This window comes from Schistocerca nitens, chromosome 2 (genome assembly GCF_023898315.1).
Source record: "Schistocerca nitens isolate TAMUIC-IGC-003100 chromosome 2, iqSchNite1.1, whole genome shotgun sequence".
Lineage (NCBI taxonomy): Eukaryota > Metazoa > Arthropoda > Insecta > Orthoptera > Acrididae > Schistocerca > Schistocerca nitens.
This window is the reverse complement of record NC_064615.1, coordinates 896125056-896150952: the sequence shown is the minus strand read 5'-3', so window position 1 is coordinate 896150952 and position 25897 is coordinate 896125056. Positions and strand designations below refer to the sequence as shown.

Below are 25897 nucleotides of genomic sequence, written 5' to 3'. Positions count from 1 at the left end.
TTATTGTCTACAAGAGATGATCCACCCACATTTGTAGGTCGAGCTAGAATGATAGAATATCTCGGTTATAATTTTGCATTACTTTGACGTTAGAGGCTTGTTCACATTACCATTGCGCTATGAAAGCCTGCTTACTATCTAATATTTCGCCATAACAAGTCCGATCACGTTGTTAGTCATTTATATCTCAAAGTTTTGCAAAAAAGAAAAACAATGTTCAAATGTGTGTGAACTCTTATGGGACTTAACTGCTAAGGTCATCAGTCCCTAAGCTTACACACTACTGAATTATCCTAAGGACAAACACACACATCCATGCCCGAGGGAGGACTCGAACCTCCTCCGGGACCAGCCGCACAGTCCATGACTGCAGCGCCCGAGACCGCTCGGCTAATCCCGCCCAAAGTTTTGCAAGAGGAGGTGAATATTTTCAGTGCATTACTACAAGATTCATGAGTTATGAACATAGCCTGAAGTGAACCAGGTCTGGTAGTTTTTAATACCTCTGCTTAAAACGAATATTGTAATACCAAGACTGTTAAACAACAATGCTGTAGGAGGGTACAGCCCTTTTCAGCCAGTAGTTGTTGTTTGTGATGTTGTGACATTTATTTTGGACAACAGAAGTCTTATTTAATTTTGTACGATTTTTAACTGTATATAGATGAATAGTTGAGAGGAAGATGTTCATTAAGTTTTCTTCAGTCTAAATCCCAGTATTTGCCATACAGCAGGAGGAAAAACCTCTCGGTCAAAAAACTCCAGCTGGGATTGGTTGCCTGCTTTTCGGTTTATGTATCTTCATATTATCTTAGAGGTTTCGATAATGTTGTATTGTGATCTCAGAATTTTTTTGGTGTAGAAAACTTCCGTCTAATTTTGTAGAAGATGAGAAACTAGAAAAACTTGTCGATGTAGACAATATTGTGTTCTTCTATAGGCGTTGATTGAATTAATTTTGATCTATAAGTTGTTCTTTCTGTATCTGGCTGCTACGTCATCCTAAATCCTTGTAGGTGTTCTTGGTCTGTTGACAGTTTCATTGGTTTCTACGTTTTACAGAGGATTCTGTTGGAGTGAACTTGATACTGCTTCGAGAATATTGCAGGGAGGAAATGTATTTGAATTTCGGAAAATTTAAAATTGTAGAATCGTGAAGCAAGACAGACGTCCATTATTACGTAGTCTATGGAACCAAAATCTGGTGATTCGTTCTTTTATTCTCTGTAGCATGTTCTTAGTTTGAAGTGCTTAGTGAAGGGAGTTTGTTGGGAAGTAAGAGCGTAGATCTCCAAGATCTCCAGGTATTCGAAGGATCACCTGGTAACCAGACAGAATTTTTTTCGTTTGGTTAGATGACGAGCTCCATGCTTCAGATCCATATTCGAGAATGAATTGGACAAATATTTTGAATGTAAGAAAGACAGTTGATTGGCCCGCTCCAAGTGTCAGTATTTCATGAGACGAACTAAATTAAGTCTGCTTTCACGCTGCTTAATCTATTCAGTCGTGATTAATAGTTCATCTAGATAGATTTATAGATATTTGACATTTAGTTGTGGAGTAATTTCTTGTCCCCAGAGTCAAATCTTGAATTTGTGGGGACCCTGTTGTTGGCGTTTAGTAAGAGGTATATGTGTGAATAGGAAAAGTTGGCCTTTGGTGGGATTAGATAGGATTCTCCATTTACTGAGCCGTGTTTCAAGTTTGCTTATGTAGCTGTTGACTTGTTCAGTGATTGCATTGCAGATTGGTGCATGACACGAATCAGTGGCGTCGTCCGCGTACAGAGCTATGTATTCATTCTACTACATGGGTCGTGGGTGTCAGCTGATATATCGTATATAACAACAGGGAGAGGACGACATCGAAAGGGATTCCCTATTGGGTGTGAAGTAGGATGGTTATTGATCCCCAACTCGTACCTTTCTGTTTCCTATGATATTCATTGTAATGTTTCAGGTGAGAATTTGTATTTTATCATTTTGTGACGACGTCGCACTTGTCATACGTTATCGAAGGCTCGTTCTATGTCCAGAAAGAAGTCAGCAGTGTCATCTATAATGGCTTCTGCTACTTTGATAGATAGTCTTAAAAATGGATCAACGATACTGTGTTTCTGAAACCAGCCTCTCATGCGGTATGATGCAGCTGTCCTCTGTAAACCGTTTTATTGCATCAAAGTTTTTGCCAATTCCTGGTGGTAATGTGGTGGGTTGGGGTTGCTTTTGGGTTTTCTACGTTTCGGAATCGTTCTTTACTGGAAATAATGTGTTGAGTCTGTGGGGCGGCTTCAGGTGAGGGTTTGGTGCTTCAGCGCTTGCCTCTCCTAATAACAAAATTTTGTAAGGCTGTTCATTAAGCTAATCAAGCTAATTATCAAACCACTTCTAAAACATTGTTTTTGTGATATGTTACAATACAGCATCATCGGTCTTTTGCGGTCTAACTGTGTTGGTGAGGCAGTAATTTTATCCACAGGGCAGTGACGCTGCGTAACTGCAGTACACTTTGGAGGTGTGGCGGTGGGACCTAGAGTCCCGTACTACCCTCCAACAGTGACAGTACTACATCAGTCAGGCAGAAAAATTTAGTCCAACATGGGCGGGTAGGGTGGGAAAGTATTGGACGTAGAATGGTGGTCTAGTCCCGCCAAATGATGCATCGGTGGTGGGCGTGCCAGGCCTATCGTTAGCCATGGTCGGAATCCGATTCCTCTAGGATGGTTAGGGGAACCGGATGTCGATACCAGCGGCTTGGAAGCGTGGTCCCAACGTGGCACAACCCATGGTCAGTGTCCCTCAGGGCACCCACTTACTCATAGAGCCGCCGCGCGTTGTTGCATATCGTCGTTTTGAGGGGGACGATATCAGCTTCCTCGTGGAGAGTCATAATTCTTGTGAGTGGCGGGGCGTGCAGGCTCCACCTGAGAACCTTGTTCTGCAGGCTCTGCAACGTCCGCATCCTGGTGACGCTAATCGTGGCCCATGCAGCAGAGCCATACCTGGGGGCAGGCAGGATAACTTCGGTAAATGCGGAGCTTGGTGCAACAGACAAGACTTAGTTTTGGTGGCATTGAGAGCTAACTTGTTTGCAGAAGGTACTTCGTGGTTCTGTTTCTCAGGTGTTGAGTGGACAGTGAAACTGTTGAGAAGTCTCTATTGGAGCTCCAGTTTATCCGTCTTCGTCATTTCGTGAGGTGTACTCGTATATAGGTGATAGTAACATGTTTTCTAACTTCTCTTGGAATGCGTGATTTCGGAATTTTAACAGTAAATGCCTCCTTCGTGTACAACGCCGCTCTTGTAGCGTCTGCCAACGGAGTTTGAGGATCTCCGTAATGTTCTCCGCCAACTAAATCATCCCGTGAAGAAACGCACCGCTATTTTATTAACACAATTTGATAAGGGTCCCGGGCTGACGAAAGATACTTAAGAATCGGTCGTACAAGCGTTTTGTGGACCACATCCTTCGTGTATAATTTACATTTCTTTACGAACAATGTAGGAAGAGACAGATTTCTACTTTCCGTAAAGAAGACACGCCAAGTTGCAGACAGGCACAGTTAAAAGAAGCTACACAAAGCTTTAGGCCACAGCCTTCACCAGTGAAGAGAGACGCACCATTCACACACACAAGCAGCACCCTCAAGCTTGAAGGACATTCAGCTCCAGCGTCTCGGGTTGGATTTTTCAATTTTTTTTTTGTGTCAATGTAAACCTATATATATTTTCCAAATGCCCAATTTCATGATGTGGTTGTTACACTTCACGTCACTTCAAATGATTACTCCTAGATTTCTTTCAGCTGTTACTTTTTCCAGTGATTTGTCGCTAATAGTGTTATCGGTTAATAGTAAGTCTGTTCATTACAGTACAAATGTTGCTTCTACCTGAGTCGGAGGTAAGCTGCCACTTTATTGTCAGTCGTCTGCAGGTCTTCCTGAATTTCGCTACTTTTCTGTCGTTGCAAGTTCGCTAAATGAAACTGCCTCATCTGCAAACGATATCATGGGGTCACTGACAGAGGTTATCTGTAATGGAAAAATGTCTCTCAAAAGAAACAAATAACCGGACAAGATTTCAAAGTAGTCCAGCGTTTGGCAAATTTACGTACATGTTCAGAAATTCAATATTCTGCATTTCACGAAAGTGAATAAATTAAGTATTGTTTGACTACAATACCAAAGAGTCACGGAATAGATCAACTTATAAAACATATAGGTGTAACAATTTGTAGGGATATGGAATGAAACAATCGCTTAGTCTCAGTCGTAGGTAAAGTTGACGCCAGGCTTTAGTTCACTGGTAGAACACTAAGGAAATGCAGTAATCCTACAAACGATGATGATGATGATGATAGGTTTGTGAGGCGCCCACCTGCGCGGTTACAGGCGCCCATACAAATTCCCAATCTTGACTCAGTCCAATGTCGCCACTGTCTTGAATGATGATGAAATGATAAGGACAACACAAACACCCAGTCCCCGGGCGAAGAAAATCCCCAACCTGGCCGTGAAGTCTGCAAACGAGGGTGCTTCGAAAACATTTGAGCAAGCTAACCTAGAATATTCAAATGGTTCAAATGGCTCTAAGCACTATGGGACTTAACATCTGAGGGCATCAGTCCCATAGACTTAGAACTACTTAAACCTAACTAACCAAAGGACTTCACACACATCCTTGCCCGAGGCAGGATTCGAACCTGCGACCGTAGCAGCAGCGCGGTTCCGGACTGAAGCGCCTAGAAACGCTCGGCCACAGCGGCCGGAACCTAGAATATTACTGAAGGGTATGCGCACCTACGTATGGTGTTGTGAACGTTGTACGCGATTGTAAAATGAAAAAGGTTACAAAAACAAAGAAAACCTGGAGTGATATAAATAATTTTTATAAATATCTGAAATGTGTGGGCCGGCCGCGGTGGCCGTGCGGTTCTAGGCGCTGCAGTCCGGAACCGTGGGTCTGCTACGGTCACAGGTTCGAATCCTGCCTCGGGCATGGATGTGTGTGATGTCCTTAGGTTAGTTAGGTTTAATTAGTTCCAAGTTCTAGGGGACTGATGACCTAAGATGTTAAGTCCCATAGTGCTCAGAGCCATTTGAACCATTTGAAATGTGTGGGTCACGTGCTATGTAGGACTAACAGAGCATTTTGGATGTATACAAAGGAGGACAGCCCGCTCTGTCACAGACATTTTTTTTTGTTACACATGATGCCTAGAAAATAATTGTGCAACCAAGTCTAGAGTATTGCCGAAGGTGTTGGGCATGTACGAGGCAGGAATAGTATGTCAACCTGGACGTATGCCGGAAGGACAGCCCTCTTTGTTACAGGTATTCCTTTTTGTTACGCATCACATAGCATTACGGCACCTCTGGTAAAACTGGCAAACACTTGAAGCAAGATGCGAACTATCCCTGGTTACTAACAAAAGTGTCAAGAATCAGCCTTAAGTGACGATTATAGAACTATACTACAGCCCCGATGTCTCGCTTCTGCCGGGATAAGGATGATAAGACTAGAATAACTACAGCAAGCATAGAGGCGTTTAAGCAGTTATTCTTCTTGCTCTCCATACGTGACTGAAACGGGAAGGAACTCTAATAACCGTACAATGGATTTGGGGTGTGTTTTTGTAGGGTAATGGTGAAATTGAAGTTGATTGGTAAGATAATAAATGACTAAACCTTTCGCAGACCCAGCGATGGAAGCACTATGTGGGACTGGAGGAAGGGACAGGATGATAGGAATGTTAAGACACCAAAGGAAACCACCCACTGCAAAAACAGTATTATGGGCAGAGATTGGAATACATCCAACAAATTATTTTGGATGTTTGCTGTAACTGCTGCTATGTGATGAGCAGGTTGGCTCAGGCAATGAAGTTGTGGTGGAGTATGTCAAATCAACCACAAGACTGTTGAAAGAACATACGTTGTTGTGAATGTTGTAAACGATCGTAAGACGAAGAAGATAGTAAAAACAAAGAGAACCTGCAGTGATGTAAAGATCTGAAAGGAAAACGAGACCAAAAAACGTTGAGGGAGCAATGGATGTCAAGAGAACAGAAATAAATGCCTTGAAAGATAAAAAGATATCCTGAAATGGTTTCGTAAGAACCCATCCTGAAAGAAGTAGCATATAATAACTTTTTATAATATTGAAAAAAATCAACTAGAAGTTCGATACTGAAGGATGAAAAGTTAAGCAACTCATTGAGATTAAGTAGAAATTGATATGTTTCCTTCAGAATACGTCGTGCCGTAAAAGAATAATTCTTCGTAGTCCTCAGCGGACACACATTCAAAAAAGAATACGTCGGCTTAACATCTTGTCGAAGTCGAGCTCATTAGACATGCAAGGATTGGGCAAGAATGAGGGAGAAATTGAAGGCTGACTCACTGAAAAGATGAGGTAGTTGGCTGATACATTATTTCAGTAGATTATCCATCCTGCTACCGTTCGTTGCACATATTCTACCACTGTGATACGTCTGGCTGACAGATTGCCCACAGGCCTTCGCGAGATCTACGAGTCTATCTTACGGCCCCCTATAATCTTATGCAGTATTTTCCCAAGTGTGCAAGTTATGATCTCCGCCCTGCGGAAATGGAACTGTCGGAATCCTCTCAGGAGGTAAGCCCTGGAATTTTATGGAGACGATTATTTGTTTACGGAGCCTGCCATACAAGGGGTTTTAAATTGGACTGCAACGATTCGCTTGCTTTATTTAACCGTTACTTTTTATTCAGTCAATACTATTATCAATAGAGTGCAGAATAGTCTCAAGCAATTACAGCATTTAAAAGTCACCGAGATTATATGGTTGTTCCAAATTAAATCCTTTTGGCCCGACCAATTATTTCATTACATTGACTGTCTCTAGCTGCTCGTCTACCAGGCTTTTAGCTTCTTCGCAATAAATTGGACTAGATTGTAATGAAGATTATAGATAGACGTTGCACCAATCATTTTCTAATTTTCTTTTCGTGTACGATGTAACCTCGCTTTACACAAGACTTCCCTCCTGAAAATGGGTGTCCGCAGAAGTTTAACCAGAAGAATGCAACAACTGTCAATTTTTAAATAATTGAGATTGTAAAATCAATCTGAACATCGAAGCAGCACTGATGGCAATAAAAAAAGGGTCAAGGATGGAATTGAAATTCAAGGTGAAAGTATATCAATGATACGATTCGCTGATGACATTGCTATCCTGAATGAAAGAGAAGAAAATTACATGGTATGCTGAATGGAATAAACAGTGTAATGAGTACATAATATGAATTGAGAATAAATCGAAGAAAGACGAAAGTAATGAGAAGGAGCAGAAATGAAACGAGTGAGAAACTTAACATCAGGACTGAAGGTCATGAAGTAGATGAAGTTAAGGGATTCTGCTTCCTAGGCAGTAAAATAACCAATGACGGATGAAGCAAGGACGACGTAAAAAGATGACTAGCAATGGAAAAAAGGGCATTCCTGGCCAAGAGAAGTCTACTAATATCAAATATCAGCCTTAATTTGAGGAAGAAATTTCTGAGAATGTACGTTTGGAGCACAGCATTCTATGGATGTGAACCGTGGACTGTTGGAAAACCCAGAACAGAAGAGAATCGAAGCATTTGAGATGTGCGGCTACAGACGAATGTCGAAAATTAGGTGGACTGATAAAGTAAGAAATGAGGAAGTACCGCGCAGAATCGGAGAGGAAAGGAGCATGTGGGAAACTCTGACAAGGAGAAGAGACAGGATGACAGGATATCTGTTAAGACATGAGGGAGCTGCAGAGTGCAAAAACTGTAGAGGAAGACAGAGATTGGAATAAATTCAGTAAGTAATTGAGTGCGTAGGTTTCAAGTGTCAAACGAGTCAAAGACTGGTGCCTCAAAAAACCAGGTTCCCAATAGTGTCATGCCACAAGGACAAAATTTTGTAAGTAACACACAAAAACGTATCATCAGACAACGGGAAATTACTTCTCGAATTATATGAGGATTCTGTGTCCGGCTCCATAGCTGATGGGAGGACTTGGGTTCGATTCCCGATACAAAAAATAATATTGAAATCTATACAACTTCATAGGATGTATTGTTACACAGAAATATAATTACCTTTAGCAACAGATGTGAATACATCGTCCACGTCTCGTCAAAAAAAAAAAAAAAAAACCAACATGCCATGCGTCCTGACTAACTGTTATTCTATGAGGCCTAGTAAATATTATTTTACCGGCATGTAGTTTTTGGCGTGTGTCCTCCATGTTATGACGTACTTTGCTACTGTTATCAGGTTTCTCTTACAGTGACTGTGAACGCTTTATTTTGCATAAAGACACATGGCGTACTTCACTCATACTTCACTTTCATCAACCAAGATATTAGTTTTGAGTTTCAGCGCTATATACATTACTTAATAAAATTGTAAAGAATACGTGGTACAAATTATCTTACTCTGTGTATTCTTTGCACTGATGTACGACGACGATTCACAAGCATTAACAGGGTAAGTTGCTTTTCTATACTACCACAGTATAAAGCAAAGATGTGATTAGAAATCGTATCGTTAGTAGTGTAAGACACTTCTGTTTTACTTTTGACTGACAGTTACAATTTTTCGCGCAGTCAGTTCTGTGAACAACTGTGCATAAGTGCGATTTATAGCGTTACAGGTATGTCGAAATTTATGTATGTATTTTAATGGGTAAACATGTCAGCAGTTATCTGTAGCTACTCAACTGATCATTGTTATTTTTTGTCGTGGGAAATATTCATCTTCTACTTGTAAGATGGCAAGAACTATGCTCCTCACAAGAAGTCATTAAAGATCACCCAACTCACGTTGAGCGAACAGTAGGGCTGAACAAAATGAGTGACAAGGCACAATGCATCTTGTAGAGGGTATAGTATGGACGTAGTGGAATAATTAATGTCAGGTGATGGTTTTAAAGTAATTCACACGACATGAAAACTTCGTGGAAACGAGTCGCTTTACTGGACGCTAGTTTACCCCAGGAAAGTATTTGACCGTGGCCGGCTGGGGGAGCGGCTAAGGGAAGCGACAATAGGCAGCTTAGGGTGGCTCAAGCTCTGAGAAAGCGGTAACGCGGCGCGACCTCCAGCCGCCTTGAGATGAGTGACAGTGAGTGGATTGTTGACCCCGACTCCATGCTGGTGTATCAGGAAACAGACAGAGAACTTGTACGCCTGTTGATAAATGTCCGTCGTCCCGTTTTCTGTGAAACATGCGAGAAAGCCACGCAAGCTACGGTGGAGCGGTCAACAGAGGTCAAAATATGCATGTTCGTAACTATAGCAACTTCACACTGAATTCACGGTCTGCAGAGTCTGGAGTAAATCAGGTGAAGAGCGACAGAATGAAATACGCTGGCCTCTGATGGGAACGTAGGACGAAGGAATTTGAAGTACTCTCCTGGGAGTCAGAATTCCGGAAAACTTGGTGTTTGTGCAGACGCTAACCTTGGTGGGTGGCCTGGTGGGAGCTAAATAGAAGAAGTTGAGAGAAAGGGAAATTTTGTGGGCGTTTGTTCACTTCCCAGAGCAGGCATTGGTCAGCACTGGGAAGCGACGCATAATTAACGCGACTTGTGCTGCCATTGGCGTAAGTGATTTTGCTGGAGGGGAAACCGAGGCGAAGAGCGGACTGGCAGAAGTCTCAGTAGAAGTTTTCCATTCCCAGGTTGCCTAGAGTGTGGACGTGGCATTCTTTACTCAGCTTGCCTGGGAAAGAGTGAACATCTCTGCAGTTTAGGACCTAGCAAATGGAACGATTGAGCTTGGATATAGGAAGTTTTGGTTCAGCTATGTACTGAGCAAGATAGCTAGAAGTGAATAGACGAGTGCAGCCTTGCAGCACCATGAGGTCGGCCGACATCCACTCAACGACGACGCTCCGCCATGCTGTATTCGGTGATATTGCGCCTGCTCCGGCCACTGATTAATTTGTTGGATCACGTCGGCAAAGTTTCCATGAGGGTTTCATGGGCCATGTATTGTAGAATTCTTCTCGCAGTTCGCATTATGCCTGGGTCAGTTGATAGGAATTACTTTTGAGTATCGCACTTTACTCCACGTAAACGCAATTTATTACCACTGCCTGGTAGGAGAGTCATGTAATGTGATGATTGAAGGTCGTGAGTTAAAATAAATTGGTGATAATCGACTGCATCTATTTTCAATCAAGTAGTTGAAATCCCAAGCCACTTTCTTAATTAATTTTATGTTCAACATTTGCATCTGGTGTTCAATAGCTGCATATAACATCAATGTGCACCCCTTTTTAATTAAAAGTGATCAATTCTCAATCAATTAATGTCAACACTGCCACCACAGTTCAATCAGGAGTCAAAGGGCCTTATTACTTTCTTTGCGTTATCCGATATTGCGGCAGTTTTGCACTCTCTGTTGATCTGTTAGTCAATTAACTGGGGTGAACAAACGCCAAAACCAGATAAATGACGGTGGGGTGTTACATATTCACCCGTATATTTATTTTAGTCGGTAAAGAAATCAGTTTTTGATCCTGGAACTTACGGTGGCCATCTGGTTTTGTATTGTGAAACACATTCATTTTTTCTACCGCCACGTAGAATCTTTATAATGTTTTAAAATTTTTACAATCGTTTGGCTGAATAGCGGCGCATTATACCCGCTGCCTGCTCTTCCCCCCACCCACGTGGGGAGAGGGGATGAAATAACAAAAAATGAAAAAACAGTTGACGAGCCTGTTTTGCACAAATACTCAAGGAACGCGATTTTTTGACGTGACGTGAATGATGTATCACATCAGTTGCTGTAGGTAATTGGTATGTGTGTGTGTGTGTGTGTGTGTGTGTGTGTGTGTGTGTGTGTAACGCTACATCCAATGTCGTGTTCAGGATCAGCCTCGCCATCACGCACAGACTGCAATAGCCAGCTGCAGCACTGACTTCGAACAATAGTGTGAATTGGACAATCAATGCACTAACGTCTTTTTCTAAGATTTAAGTTTGAGTTCCTCTGGTTATAAGGTGTCGTTTTTGTGATCTAGCCCTAATTTTCCTCTATGCTCCGTCTGGATCTGGTCGTACATATGACAGCTCGCGCTTTTATAAGGAAGACGTCATTTATTTACTTCGTAAAACACAAGTGAAATATTTTGATGGGCGGAGATTTCCACTGAGTTTTACGTCCTCTGGATCATACTCCCAGTTAACTTAGTGGTAAAACGGCGTCGTTGAGTCTAGAGGATACTTTGATCTGCCGACAAACAACATCAGTGCGGATCACGCATCTTATAGCTACTTCTTGTAGTCGTCTTGACAGTTTTCATTTTTCTCTTATTCCTATGTAGGCAGCTTTTGTCAGATGATGTTATTCCTGCAAGCTCTACTGACCACCGTGCTGTTTCAATGACTTAACCACATCCCGCATCTTTCTCGCCATAATTAGAAGCAACGTATTTACATCTGGCCGACCATCTCTGGATGATATGGCTGCCATTTGAGGGCGGGCAGTTTGTTCCCAAATGTGTTATCCCTCACTTATGGAATGGCGGGTTGCCAGTGCCAAACCGCGGCCTCATACTGCACTCATGTCTTTCAGCTCTGGGGTAAACCAGCTGAAATGAGGAAGACACGGGAATGAGGGGAATTTTATTATGCTGCTCTTTGTGATCGTTACGATAGTGCTCGAGACGTCACTTTGAGATGGCGAAACTCCTGCAACACAAAAAACTGCCACTAGATGGTCTTCGTTTGCTTTCCACAGCGACGTTCGATTCTCCAGGATAATTTGGCGTCTCTGCATCATCGATTATGCTACGAACGCGATCTCGAAGGACTCTATCTCACTACCACTCGTTTTACAGATGGGCGTGTGTGGTCGTCCCAAACTGACTCAATGCGTGAACGTTCCCGATATTTTCCCTAGCTTTATGCTGGAGTGGAATCAGTCGGTACATCGTCTGCTAATTTTACTTCCCTTCTTGATTGTGCAGCCACGCTTGCCCTCCATGAGGAGCTTTTGTCACCTATTCACTGTGATGAGGCATCTGACATTGTTGTTAGCGCTCCTTCTCGCAAATCTCCGGGAATGGGTGTCATCCCTAACACTTTTATCTTCGATTTTGGCCTGAAATAGGAGATACAGTAACGTCAATGGTGAATGAAATAGTGTAAGGGATATATATCCTACCGTCCTTTACTACTGGAAAAATTGTTTTAATTCCCAGAAGCACGGGGCGCTTTCCAGTTTTGATTACAGAATCGTAGCGCGGGCGATAAACATCCGTTTGTCGGTGTGGGTTGCTCATAGTGTTGCCCGTTATCAAAGTTGTCTCCCCAGTCGTACTCTCCTAACTCTCATTGCTGAATGTCATGGTCTCATCTCATTTCGATTGCTTCCACTTCTGCTATGTCGGGGGCCATATCTTTTTATTAATTTTAGTCATGCGTTTAATTGGGTCAGGCAGGATTTACTGTTGGGAGTGTAGAAGGCTGTTGGTTTTAATGATGCTGCACGACGGATGTGTACCTCCATGATTATTGGTATTCAGGCGTCTATTGAAGTGAATGGTCGCCTTACTCGCCACCATAGATGTGAGTCGAGATATCCTGCAAGGAAGTCCGCTACCTATGTTGTTATTCGTGATATTTCTGGAACGCTTATTGAGATGCATAGCTGCACGATTAGGTAGCTGGTTGTTATTAAGAGAACGGTTTACAAACCGCACCTATGCCTATAACGTCTTGGTACTTCTTCCTACTCATGACGACACAGTCTTATGGGAGCTTTGAGATTCCATGGGCTGTGGCGATCACCCTCCATTGATTATTGGGTGATATAATCGATCGTTTCCCGATGAAGACGGGTGTGTTAAATTGGAAGTCCGTCACGGATAGGATTTAAGTAACGATCCTTGAACACGAGCAGCGATCTCTCTCGTTACTTCATAATGGAAGGACCTTGGAAACCTATGTGTTGAGTAAAGTCTATTTTGTTGAACAAATTTTTCCCCTCCTGCGGTGATGTCCCAAAAATTACAACGAATATCGGACAAGTTTATCTGGTGAACTTTTTCGGTTGCGCTATGCGTTTATGGTGACACCCAGACGGATGGGAGGTTTGGGCCTCCCTGACGTTCTAGCCAAGGCTTCTGCTTTATTTCTTCAACACACTATTTTAAGGTGTCTGCGCATCTTCCTGTAGCGACCGTAGCTATCATCTGGCAAGTGTTGTGTTAGTGTGCGAGTATCAGTCCGAGTGGAAGTGCCAATTTTCGCGTGTGTGCCAAGTAGTTCCGTATTCCTTGTTTTGTTACTTTTTGTATTTTGGTTATTCTATATTTTTTATCTGTAGTCTTGTAGGGGTTCCTATGTTCAATGTACCTAGTAACGCAAGTAAATAACGAGCTCTCGAAGCGCAACTGACCTATTCTCGCATTCGTAGTCTCGCGAGCCGGTATTTAGCGTCCATCTTCGAGAGCTTTGTAGATACAACACAAAGGGGACTACACCATCCTTCACCCTATCATTTGCTATGCCAGCGTTGCTTGGATTTTCGCCCCTCCCAGGTTCTATAAAGCCCTCCAAATCCTCGAACGCCATGCACTCTGCCTCGCCTTCCACAACCACCTCCCATCCCCCACACACATCACCTACGACCTCATCCTCTTTCCCCACCTATCCTTTTCCTTGAACACATCCGCATCCTGTATATTGTCCGCTGACTCGATCCCCCTCACCCCCTGGTGTCTCCCTTCCTCTCCACCCCCAGCTTGTTGCCGCGCCTTTATCACTGTGTCCCACCCTCTCTCCATCTCCACACCCTCCACCTCCATTCCCAAAGCAACTTCCAGCATCTACCCCTCCCAGATGATGAGCTTCGCCGTGATGTCTACCCTTCCTACCAACTCTAAACCCACCTTTCTCCTGCCTCCTCCTCAGGGCTCCCTCTCCTCCCACTTCCTACTCCTGAGCAGCTTTCCCCCTCCTACACCCCCTCCCTCTCCTCCACTTCAGTGTCTCTGCACTCCCTCTTGTCTTGTCTTCCTTCTTCATCTCCCACCCTGCCGTCTCCTGCCTCTTGTTGCGCCCCCTGTCCCGCCCTTTTCATTTTCCTCCCTCTCCCCCCATCCCCCTCCCTTCTTTTTTCCTCCTCTCTGACCTCCAGTCCTTCGGCAGGTCCCTACCAGCAGTTTTTATTCTTTGTAAGTGTTCTGTCATTTCCAGTGGTTTTACTTTTTTAAGTGCCTCTCCCTGTGTGATTTTTATATTGTGGACGACTTTTAACTTGTGTTTGACTCCATTTATTTTAAGTACACAACGAATTGCCATCTGTGTTCTTTTAACTTTATGTCAACTTTTTAATTGTCCCTGTATTACAGTATATTTAACTCCGATCATCTCCATTTACTGTATTTTTATGTCCCCCTTTTTGCCCCCGTATTTTATCTAAGAGTTGTCCTTGTATTTTTATTAAAGCCATTTGGCTGAAGAACGGTCGACTGTGCTTCTGCCAGCCCTCCCCTGCCCATATTGTGCAAGGGAATGAAATTACAATAGAGGAAAGAAAAAGAACTCTGTAGCAATCATCATAGGCTGCACCACCATCTCCTTTCATCTCCATGATTTCTACATCACCATTTATGGTTGTCCCACCCAATTCACCCCTACCCTGCGACACCTTGGCCTCATCCTCGATCGTCCCTCATCTGCTGAGCCGGCCTCTGTGGCCGAACGCTTCTAGGTACTTCAGTCTGGAACCACGCTGCTGCTATGGTCGCAGGTTCGAATCCTCCCATAGCGCTTAGAGCCATTTGAATCTCACCTGACCATACAGCAGAAAGCCAATACCCACCTCCTGAAACTCCTTTCACCATCCTCCTTAGTTATAAATCCCTAATCTGTCCTATCAACTGTTATGTGTTATGCCAGTGTTGCCTGGATCTCCACCCCCCACACTTTTATAACGCCATCCAAATCCTTGACTGCCCTGCCCTCCACCTTGGCTTCCCTACACGCCTTCCATTCCCCAAAGAGATCCTGTACAAGGTCATCCCCTTCCTCACTTCCTCATTTTCCTCCAACACCTTCGCATCCTTTACACTGTCCAAAGGCTTGATCCCCCCACCCCTTCCTCTCCACCCCCGCCTATTCCCGCATCTCTATCACTGTATCCAAACCTCTCTCTACCTTCACACCCTCCATATCCTTCATAAGGGTAATTTCCAGCACCTCTGTCTCCTGGATGATGAACTTCGTCATGACGACTGCCCTTCTTACCAACTGTATCCCGGCCTTGTTTGCACCCCTCCCCAGGACCCCTTCTTTCCCAACCCCTCCTTCCCCCTGAGCGGCTTTTCCTCCTTTCCCCCTGAGTCTCTGCACTCCCTTCCAGCTATTTTCCTCTCCCATCCTTCCTTCCCCTTCAGTGCTCTGCATCCCATCCTTCATCCTACTTCTTTACCACCTTGTAGCACCGCCCCTTCTCCCCCTATTCCCTTCTCCCTCATATCCCCACCCCTGGCAGATCCTCCCAGTGTTTTATTCATCATCGAGTGTGCTGCATCAGTGTTCATTTCTGTGCAGTCCTACAGTGTTGTCCATTGGTGTGCTTTTTAATGTGTGCGAAACTTTTATATAGTTTTGTTGTCCGTGGTTTTTCTGTGGTGTGCCGCTCACAGCATGACTATTTTAATAGTTTTTCGACTTGTAATGCTCCTGCCATACTTGGACTTCTGTCTTTTAATTCTTACAGTGTGTGGTTTCTTTGTGCAAAATACTTTCTTGTTTTTATCTCCATTTTACAGTCACCCATATTCTGTGTACTTTCTTCCATTATGTTCCCCCTTTTTCATATCTCTGTTCGCCCATGTTTCTCCTCCTTTTTATAGTTTTAAATGTCCTTCTGTGCAACTGTAACGTCTCTAGACTGCAGAGCAGCGCCTATGCTGCTGCCAGCGCGCCGCACACAGGGAACTGAAAGTGCAAGAAAGGAAAAGAAATCTCTGTATCTGGCATTCTACGATCTTGTTGTATTCAAGATATTCTGGTGTACGTGTTATTCCTGTAGCATGCATAGTAGAGTCTTAAGGCCTCATTCTCATAAAACGCGCCAAACTAGTGACGCCGACGTGATCCATCGCCTTAGCTTAGGTAAAACAAGTAAACCAGGTAATGGATGAAAGTCTGGAGACTGTGAATCCTACTGTGTCCAGACTAGCCGAGAGGCTACAGCCATTCCAGCCACACAGCGATCTTGTGGTTCGCCCAGGTACAGGTGAATTTTTTCTAGTCCGGTGAAACTGCAGATACTTTTAAATTCGCCTTGGTGGTGAGCCAATGGGAACAGCAATACACAGTAAAGTTGAGGACACCGTTGCCATAACACCTGGTGGTAACGCATACGACCGCTTGAAGTCGAAACTGGTCGGCCACATTTCCACGTTACAAGAGAAGCGTGTTAGCCAAGTATTGACCCAAGAGGGTATCGGCGACTGAAGACCATCACAATGCCAGCGACATCTTAGATGCTGGTGCCGTACCTAATCAGCTGTTGGGTAGGGTCTGGAGCTGTTGCTTCCCTCCCTCTGTCAAGGTGATTATTGCAGCGCAGTCAGTGATGTCGCTAGACGCAGTGTCAGAGCTGGCAGACAATGTGCTGGATGACGTATCGCCTGTGTCCATTACAGTATCAACTGCGCAGTGCGCGAAAGCAACCACCGCGGTAGCGCGCGCCGAGTACGCAGGATTAGTGATGCAAGTCGATTAGCCGACGCAACAGATTAGCCAGCTGGGAGTGTGTTGCAGCTTCGGTTGAGATCGCAGCCTGCAACGGGATACACGGGTCTCTCGCAGTAGGTTCGCGTCTCGCTCGTTGCGCCGTCACCTGATGCGCAGAAGGACGTCTGCTGGTAGCATCGGCGTTGCGGGGAGCGTGTGTAACGCTACACTAAACCATGCAGGTACCCAAACGCCAGCGAAAATCGACCGTAGGCGCTCGCTTCATCGGATTGCCAGCCAACGTCACATTGCCTGTTCATAGCAATCGACGCACCAGCCGTAAGTACCGGCTCCGTTTTATGCATCTACCCACATACGCTGATACATCGTTGTCGACCACGTATGACATTCTACCTGGCGGCCAGGAATAACACGCCTAACTCCACGTACGACCTGCTCACAACAGAGCTGGATTTAAGCCTCCGCCGCGCCTTCCCATGCAATTTTACTGTGGCAGACATGTCTAAACCAATTATAGTGGCGGATTTCTTGGCTTATTATAACATTTTGGCAGACATGTCCAATGCCCGCCTTGTAGACTAGACCACTGGGCTGACGGCGGCAGGCATCCTTCGCCACACATCCATCCAATCTGCTCACCTGATAATCATTGGGGAAGACGAATACGCCGGTCTAGTAAAAGACCTTCCGGCGTTAACGAAGCCACCAGGCACAGAGAAGGATACCCGACACAGCTCTGTCCATCACATCTAGACTGATGAGGGGCCGCCGATCTCGGGCCGACGTCGAAGACTAACGCCGGACTAGATGAAGATAGCGACGGCTGAGTTCGATAATATGATCAAAGAGGGCATTATGCAGCCGTCTGATAGCCCCTTTTCTTCGGTCCTGCATCTCATTCCTAAGAAGTGCGGTGCATGGTGACCTTGCGGAGTTTACAGAACTTCGATCACGGAATCGTGCTGAGGGTGGCGGAGTGCGTCTTTGGACAGCCGCAGATATACTTCTAGGCCACCGCATTTGCACCCTCAGGCTCGCTACCATTGCCGGCAAGGTTGGGCTGAATCTGCTCCTGCGGCCACATACACAGAATTAAAGCGCTATTTATGCATGCTGAACTTTTATCGAAGGTACCTGCTGCATGCATCTGACGTTCAGAAGCCGCTGACAACAGAACGGATGGGCCCGAAGGCTAAAGGCAACTTAGCAATTACCTGGGTAGACGATGTGACAGCAGCATTTGAGAAGTCTGAATAATCGATAGCGGATGGGGCACTGTTGGCACATCCTGAGCCCAATGCACTGTTAGCTGTGGTAATAGATGCGAGCCAGACGGCAGTGGGCGTCGTACTTCAACAATGTGTCGATGAGGCGCATCATTACAACTACAACTCCCGGACATCCCTGGCAGTGGCGAACAACTGCATTGCGATGTATCCACAGCAAAACCACATCCACGTTCTAGCTTGCTTCGTGTGGCCAGGGGTGAAGAAGGACTGCAGAGAGTGGACGAAGTGCTGTCTACAGCGCCAATGTAGCAAGGTTAGCAGGCGTGTTCATGCGCCAGTAGGTAGTTTCCCAGACATCACAGTGCACTTTACACATGTCCACATCGACGTCGTCCGACCACTACCACCCTCGAATGGCCAGCCCTACATTATTTACAGATTCCGATAGACAACATCTTGGCCGAAACTTTGGCTCAGGCCTTCGTAACGCATTGGATCTCGCAGTTTGGTTGCCCTCTTCATTTCACAATCGACAGAAGCAGACAATTTGAGTCCGAGTTTTTGGCAAAACTAGCAGCACTTTGTTGCTTGAACCATCATTGGATGGCCATCTACCATCCGGCCGGCAACAGATTGGTGAAATGACGGCACAGAACTCTGGCTGGACTGAGGCTCTGGCAGTTGTCCTCCTCGGGCTTCCGAACACCTACAGACGAGACCTGGGTGGTTCCTCGGCAGAGCCAATATATGGGGAAAACTGAGACTACCCTGCGACAAGCCGGCCGGAGTGGCCGTGTGGTTCTAGGCGCTGCAGTCTGGAACCGAGCGACCACTACGGTCGCAGGTTCGAATCCTGCCTCGGGCATGGATGGGTGTGATGTCCTTAGGTTAGTCAGGTTTAAGTAGTTCTAAGTTCTAGGCGACTGATGGCCTCAGATGTTAAGTCGCATAGTGCTCAGAACCATTTGAGCCCTGCGACTTCTTAGAAGCTGCTCCATGGCAAGAGATCGACGCTCGTTGGGCGTCTCATAGAGCACATAGAGAAAAAATGTTCCCCCCTCCCCCCAGCCATCCAGACACGGCACTAGTCTGCTGTTAACACACAAGGACCTCAGCTCATGTTCATACGGGATGCTGCTACATAGCGTTGAGATCAGACCGTCTCTCCAGCCATATTATGTTGGTCAACTCCAGATTGTCAGCAGGGGAGACCGCGCCATCGACATTCTCTTCAGTGCGAAATATACCACTGTCACTGTAGACAACGTGAAGCCGGGTGGCTTGTTCCATGAGCTGCTACCATCCGTGGGCCAAAAACTACCTCTCCCTTCACCGCTCCTGTTCCCCAGAAGCGACCAGGACAACTGCACCGCCTTCTTGAGCAACTTCTGTACCAAACCGCACCACGAGTTCTGGCCGGCATCTGTACTTTCTGGAGCGGTTTCTAGATGGCGCTCTGTTCCCGCCGGGGTGAGTGGGGGGGGGGGGGGGGGGCGTCGTGGAAGGGGGGAGGGGCCGCTGTTGTAGCGACTACAGTCATCTTCTGGAGTGTGCTGTTTCAGTGCGCGAGTGTCAACCCGACTGCAAGGATCACTTTTCTCGTCAAGTAGTGCCACATGTTCTGCCAAGGGCGCTGTGTTTTGTTTTTGCAATGCACAAGCTTTTATTCTTTGTTTTTTCATTTTGTATGTTGGTTATTTCATATTTTTTTTAGTCAGGTATGGGTTCCTATGTTTTATAAGAAGTGCGCTAAAGATCTCTTTTGCATTCCAAATAGTCATTTGGGGTTAGGATGCTATCCAGGCCTGATCTCTGTGCAAGCCATGCTCTCAGTTTTACGTAATTTTTTAGTTCTTTATGTGTGACATTTTGACTGTTAACTTTTTTGTGGTGTTTGTAATAAAGGCACTGTAATTGCTTCCAGGATTTTACTTTAAGGAGATTAGCTTCCTCATTTCCACTTAACGCCATACAGGTTGATTGTTTGCATCTCTGAATGCACGCAGTTCAAATGGTTCAAATGGCTCTGAGCACTATGGGATTTAGCATCTGAGGGCATCAGTCTCCTAGAACTCAGAACTACTTAAACCTTACTAACCTAAGGACATCACACACATCCATGCTCGAGGCAGGATTCGAACCTGCGACCGTAGCGGTCGCACGGTTCCAGACTGAAGCGCCTAGAACCGCTCGGCCACACCGGCCGGCAACGCACGCAGCAGCGCTACAAAAACCGACGGGGAGGAGTCCTCAGAGTCGACTCACTTAGCCGACCCAGGAAAGGTTTAACTTCAAGGGGAACGTTCATGAAAAACACACTCTATATAAGAGGTGCACCAAATCCACAGTTCTGAAGGTAGGGCAATCAAGTTTTGTATGATGCTTTACATAAAATGAATATGTTTTCTCTTAAGCTTCTTGCCATATATATTACTTACAAAAAATAGTATATGTACCTTTTTCACAAAATATTGAGGAAATTTTTACAAAAGTTCACTCTGATTAATCTGTTTGCATATAGAAAGCTTCTCTCATTAGGGTATTTTAATGTATCGAATAGGGGAGTTTTAATAATTTTAGCTACAATTCTATAATTATAATGTAAATTTCATGCAAAATTCCAGGCACTTATCTTCATATCTCATCTTACACTCAGAATTTTAGAATTTACCCTTGAGGCGAAATTTGCTGTATTCACAGAAATAAGTGTACAAAATTTCGTATTCTAGCTTTCATAGATTCTGAGAAAAGTACATAAATTTTAAGAACATAATTTTCAGGAAGTGCAATTTAGCATTCAACTTAACGTTTGTCATGTCACCCCTTTCAAAGGCCCCAGATTTGTACTCAGGGTCCTCTTTCCATTCAAGGCTTCTCTTCTGGTTTCTTGTTTTCTGCCTTCTTTCCCTTATCATGTCTTTCTCTCAGCTGTTGAGTGGCGCTGTTTCCCTCAAAATGTCTTGAGTGAAATCTCGTGACTTAACGCCCATTCTCTGTAATACCTTCATCTTCTCATTACTAAATACAATAACTGCATCGTAAGCTGCAGTTCTGGCAACTGTAGTAGACGAAAATTTAGTTTTAGAGCATCATTCTAATCACTGGATTTTTTTTTTTAAAAAAAAGCTCAGGATCGGATCGGCCAGAAACCTGTGTGTAACATAGCAAATTATTACGACTTGTCGTCTTGCACTGAAAGCGTAGCATTCCGTGGAGCCCGGAGGAGAGCAGATTTTGGTTCTCACGCTGGTTACTGCGACGAACGAGCCGTGTACTTGATTAACGCTGCGTGCAGAAAGTTACACATACTCTCTATGAATCTGATGAAGTGCTGTTAAATATGAATTAATCATTTTCATACTTAGTATACAAAATGCTCTGGATAACACAACCATACTGTTAAAATTTCGAATCAAAAGCTTCCATACTTTCTGAGATATATAATTTTTACCTAAAATACATAGTCACCGTGCTGGAATTGTAGAACCGAGTTAGGGACTCTAATATATTCATCTATAGTATCAACTAAAACTGCAGCCAAGAGGATAGGTTCATATAACCTAATTTTCCGGAATTTTCTTTAGTTTAATTACCACAGATTTTTGATATAATTAAAACACTGAAAACTTATTATTGCACTGCATTTTTTATTGTGTGAGTGTTTTGGAGACACGGTTGGAGTGAATGGGGAACATTCGTAAAGTGAGAATGTGGTGAAATTTTATTAAATCTATGTAAATTTAAGCGTGAGAAAGTGTTGTGGGATACGGTAATTTGTGATGCATGGCCGAGTGAGCACAATTTTGTAAAAGGCAACCAGAAGGGGGCGTGTAGTAATAAATTTGTTCGTAATTTATTTTGTGGAAATAAATCGTATTTTGTCTTAGTTAAATTTTGTTTGGTTTCGGAATTACGAAAATTCTAGTCTAAATTACATGTGGTAATGTGATTGGTTGGCATTAGAAATGCCGCCAGTATAGAAGTGCTCGAGATGATCTCATTAACTGCTTAACATAGCCAACAGGAATTCAGCATTTCCTGAGCGTTTCAGAAGGGCTTTTGTGCTTTAGATCAAGGAGCCGAGAGAGTCACTCGGGAACCGACTTCTGGTAAACGCCTATGTTAAATCGCTCTGATGAAATTCGAACCAAAATGACGAATTTCGCACGTTTGCTCGGTTCTCGTGTTGTTGACGAAGAGCGACTACAGTGTTGAGAATTTTATGAAAGACAGAACTTTGTGAGTGGTTTATTTTAGCAGATACTCGGGTGTGAACATTTCAAGTCGTAAATAAATCTCGCGTGGCGTGTTTCGTGCAGATTACGAGACGTTGTGGTGAGTATTTCTGTACAAGAAGCTTATTGAACGACTGAATGTGTTAACTCGCATGTATCGTAGATCAATAACTGTTTAGGACGTTTAAAATATCGATTTGGACTGAATATCTTGTGGTTGCTTTTGGGTGTGACCTTGTTACAGAGACAGTCAGTAACATTGCGTACATTGGTTACTGTCACATCACCGAAGTTAAACACTGACGGGCGTGACCAGTCCGGATCCGCCGCATATAGTTGGATGTTTTCCTTTTGCCTTCATGGCAGAGCGGATTGAAGAGAAGGTGGCTTTAAGTCCCTGATCACCCGCCTTGGACGCAATGGCATGGATTAAATTTCAGATCTCTCCGCAGTGTCTCATGTTGTGAGGGCATGCGACGCTGTTGATGGTGGTCAGTATGGTTGGACGCGAAGGATAGAAAACAGCTTCCGGAGTCAGGTGCTTGAACCTACCCTTCACAGTCTCCCAGCCATCCATGCCATACGACTTACTTTACTTGTAAAAATGCAGCCCAAGAGTCCTAGCCTAAGAATTCTTGTTCGCTATAAGTTTGGGACGATTTACAATAGATTTTTTTTGTTTACCTAACCTGGCAAAGTAAGGGCTGTCAGGACTTCTCTTACATCTAAGCAGGCACTGTGCGTTTGCTGCATTACGTTCATTATGATGAGTACGTTATAAGTTACATCTAATATGCGATATCATACATTTGTTAAGTTCTGTCACACACTTTTGCCTCGCCAAGTCAACCTGTCCAGTGCAACCGTCGGAAAGTGTTGTAACCGTTTACTCACTTCCACGTAAGAAATATTGTATGCTATCACATATTAGATATAACATATAACATGCTTATCATAATAAGAGTAATGCAACAAATACACAGGTTGCTTAGAGGTAAGAGAGGTTCAGACAGCCCTTATTTTGCTAGCTTACGTAAGTAAAAAATTATAAATAAATCTATTTTACGTCGTCCCAAACATATAGCGACCAAGAATTCTTACGTTAGGACCCTTGGACTACACTTATAGAAGTAAAGTAAAGTCGAATGGCATAGATGGCTGGGAGACCCTGAAGTGCAGGTTTAGCCACCTGACTTCGAAAGGCGTTTTCTATCCTTCGCGTCCAACCATGTGACTCACCATCAATAGTGTCGCATTACCTCATTCCATGAGACACTGCGGAGAGATTTGAAATTTAATCCAGACCAAGAGGCTTTAAGTCCCTACTCCTTCGGTCCGCTGTGCCATGAAAGGAAAACATTCAAACAATACGCGGCGTGTGTGGACTGGTCAAGCCAATCAGTGCCTAACTTTGGTGATGTGACAGTAACCAATGTATGCACCGCAGCGAACTATTGATGGCCTCCCAGGAGGCGCCTAGCTTCTTAATGTGTCTCCCTCCCTCTCCTCAGTTCCCACTCGTCACAGAGACAATACACATGTACTGGGGATAGCGGTTGTCGGTGAAACAATCCGTTTTCTGTTATATCGTTTTTTTTTCAAGCCAATTTAAACCACTGAACCGTAGTGAAACTACTGAAAACAATCAGTTTCTGAAACTACCGAGTTTCGTTTTTTTATTCTTACGCTACTGGCCATTAAAATTGCTACACCACGAAGATGATGTGCTACACACGCGAAATTTAACCGACAGCAATAAGATGCTACGATATGGAAATGATTAGCTTTTCAGTGCATTCACACAAGGTTGGCGCCGGTGGCGACATCTACAACGTGCTGACATCAGGAAAGTTTCCAACCGATTTCTCATACACAAACAGCAGTTGACCGGCGTTGCCTGGTGAAACGTTGTTGTGATGCCTCGTGTAAGGAGGAGAAATGCGTACCATCACGTTTCGGTCTATGATAGAGGTCGGATTGTAGCCTATCGCGATTGCGGTTTATCGTATCGCGACATTGCTGCTCGCGTTGGTCGAGATCCAATGACTGTTAGCAGAATATGGAATCTGTGGGTTTAGGAGGGTAATAAGGAACGCCGTGCTGGATCCCAACGGCCTCGTATCACTAGCAGTCGAGATGACAGGCATCTTATCCGCATGGCTGCAACGGATCGTGCAGCCACGTCTCGATCCCTGTCCTCGATTTGTGCAATGAATACCCGTTTATCATCTGCATTTCTGCTTGGTGTAGCAATTTTAATGGCCAGCAGTATAATATTCCTGTAATAAGCGTAGAAATAGAATAAAGATTGAACAAATTTGACTTTCTTAGCTTCAAGATACATTGTTGTTGTTGTTGTTGTGGTCTTCAGTCCTGAGACTGGTTTGATGCAGCTCTCCATGCTACTCTATCCTGAGCAAGCTTCTTCATCTCCCAGTACCTACTGCAATCTACATCCTTCTGAATCTGCTTAGTGTATTGATCTCTTGGTCTCCCTCTACGATTTTTACCCTCCACGCTGCCCTCCAATGCTAAATTTGTGATCCCTTGATGCCTCAAAACATGTCCTACCAACCGATCCCTTCTTCTAGTCAAGTTGTGCCACAAACGTCTCTTCTCCCCAATCCTATTCAATACCTCCTCATTAGTTACGTGATCTACCCACCTTATCTTCAGCATTCTTCTGTAGCACCACATTTCGAAAGCTTCTATTCTCTTCTTGTCCAAACTGGTTATCGTCCATGTTTCACTTCCATACATGGCTACACTCCATACAAATACTTTCAGAAACAACTTCCTGACACTTAAATCTATACTCGATGTTAACAAATTTCTCTTCTTCAGAAACGCTTTCCTTGATACATAGAATCAAAATATTAAATTAAACAAGCACGTAAAAGAAAACTAGTCATTCCACGATTCGCAGTTTTTCTCGAAAAGTGATAAATGGCTGAATACTGCAAAAAAAAAAAAAATCACCAGCAGTCTCCTATTAAGTCTAATTTTTTGAAACGCTGTTCGTAAATCATGTTGTAATCGTGGATCATACCAGTATTTGGGCGAAAACGAGTTTGAAGGGCTCTGTTTTTCGAGTTAATATTTGTTTCTTTTTTCAAAGTCTACAAGTAGACGCAGGCAGCAGATCAGCCGGTTTCTGTTTTCATTGTTTATTATCCATGAATTGCTGTTATGTTTTTAATTTATTATTTATTTCTGTTAGCATGACTTGTCCGGAGCTCGTGGTCTTGCGATAACGTTCTCGCTTTCCGCGCACGGGGTCTCGGGTTCTATTCCCGGCGGGATCAGAGATTTTCGCTCACTCGAGAAAACTGGGTGTTGCCGTGTCATCTTCATCATCATTCATCCCCATTACGGTCGGAGGAAGGTAATGGCAAACCACCTCCTCTGGGACCTTGCCTAGTCGGCGGTGCGGGTCTCGGGCATCGTCCCATACGCTACTCGGTGTATGGGATCTTATCATCATCACCACGATTTCCTTCCTTTTTTTATTATTTCGCAGGAATGGCAGACAAATGCTAAACCTTCTAAAGAAAATGAAGCATTGCACTTCACTGCTACATCACTTTGTAAAAATATTTCCAGACATGATGATATTCGGCAATACAAAGAATGTCCAGCGACGACAACGAGAAACTACCGTACAGATCAGGTGAGGGTATTCTTGTA

At 44.1% G+C, this 25897-nt stretch overlaps 1 protein-coding gene across 1 annotated transcript in view; it reads right to left on the bottom strand.

The window, feature by feature from the left end:
* The window catches only part of LOC126235424 (uncharacterized), a 237201-nt gene that overhangs the window by 195369 nt on the left and 15935 nt on the right, over positions 1 to 25897 (bottom strand). The window lies entirely within an intron of this gene.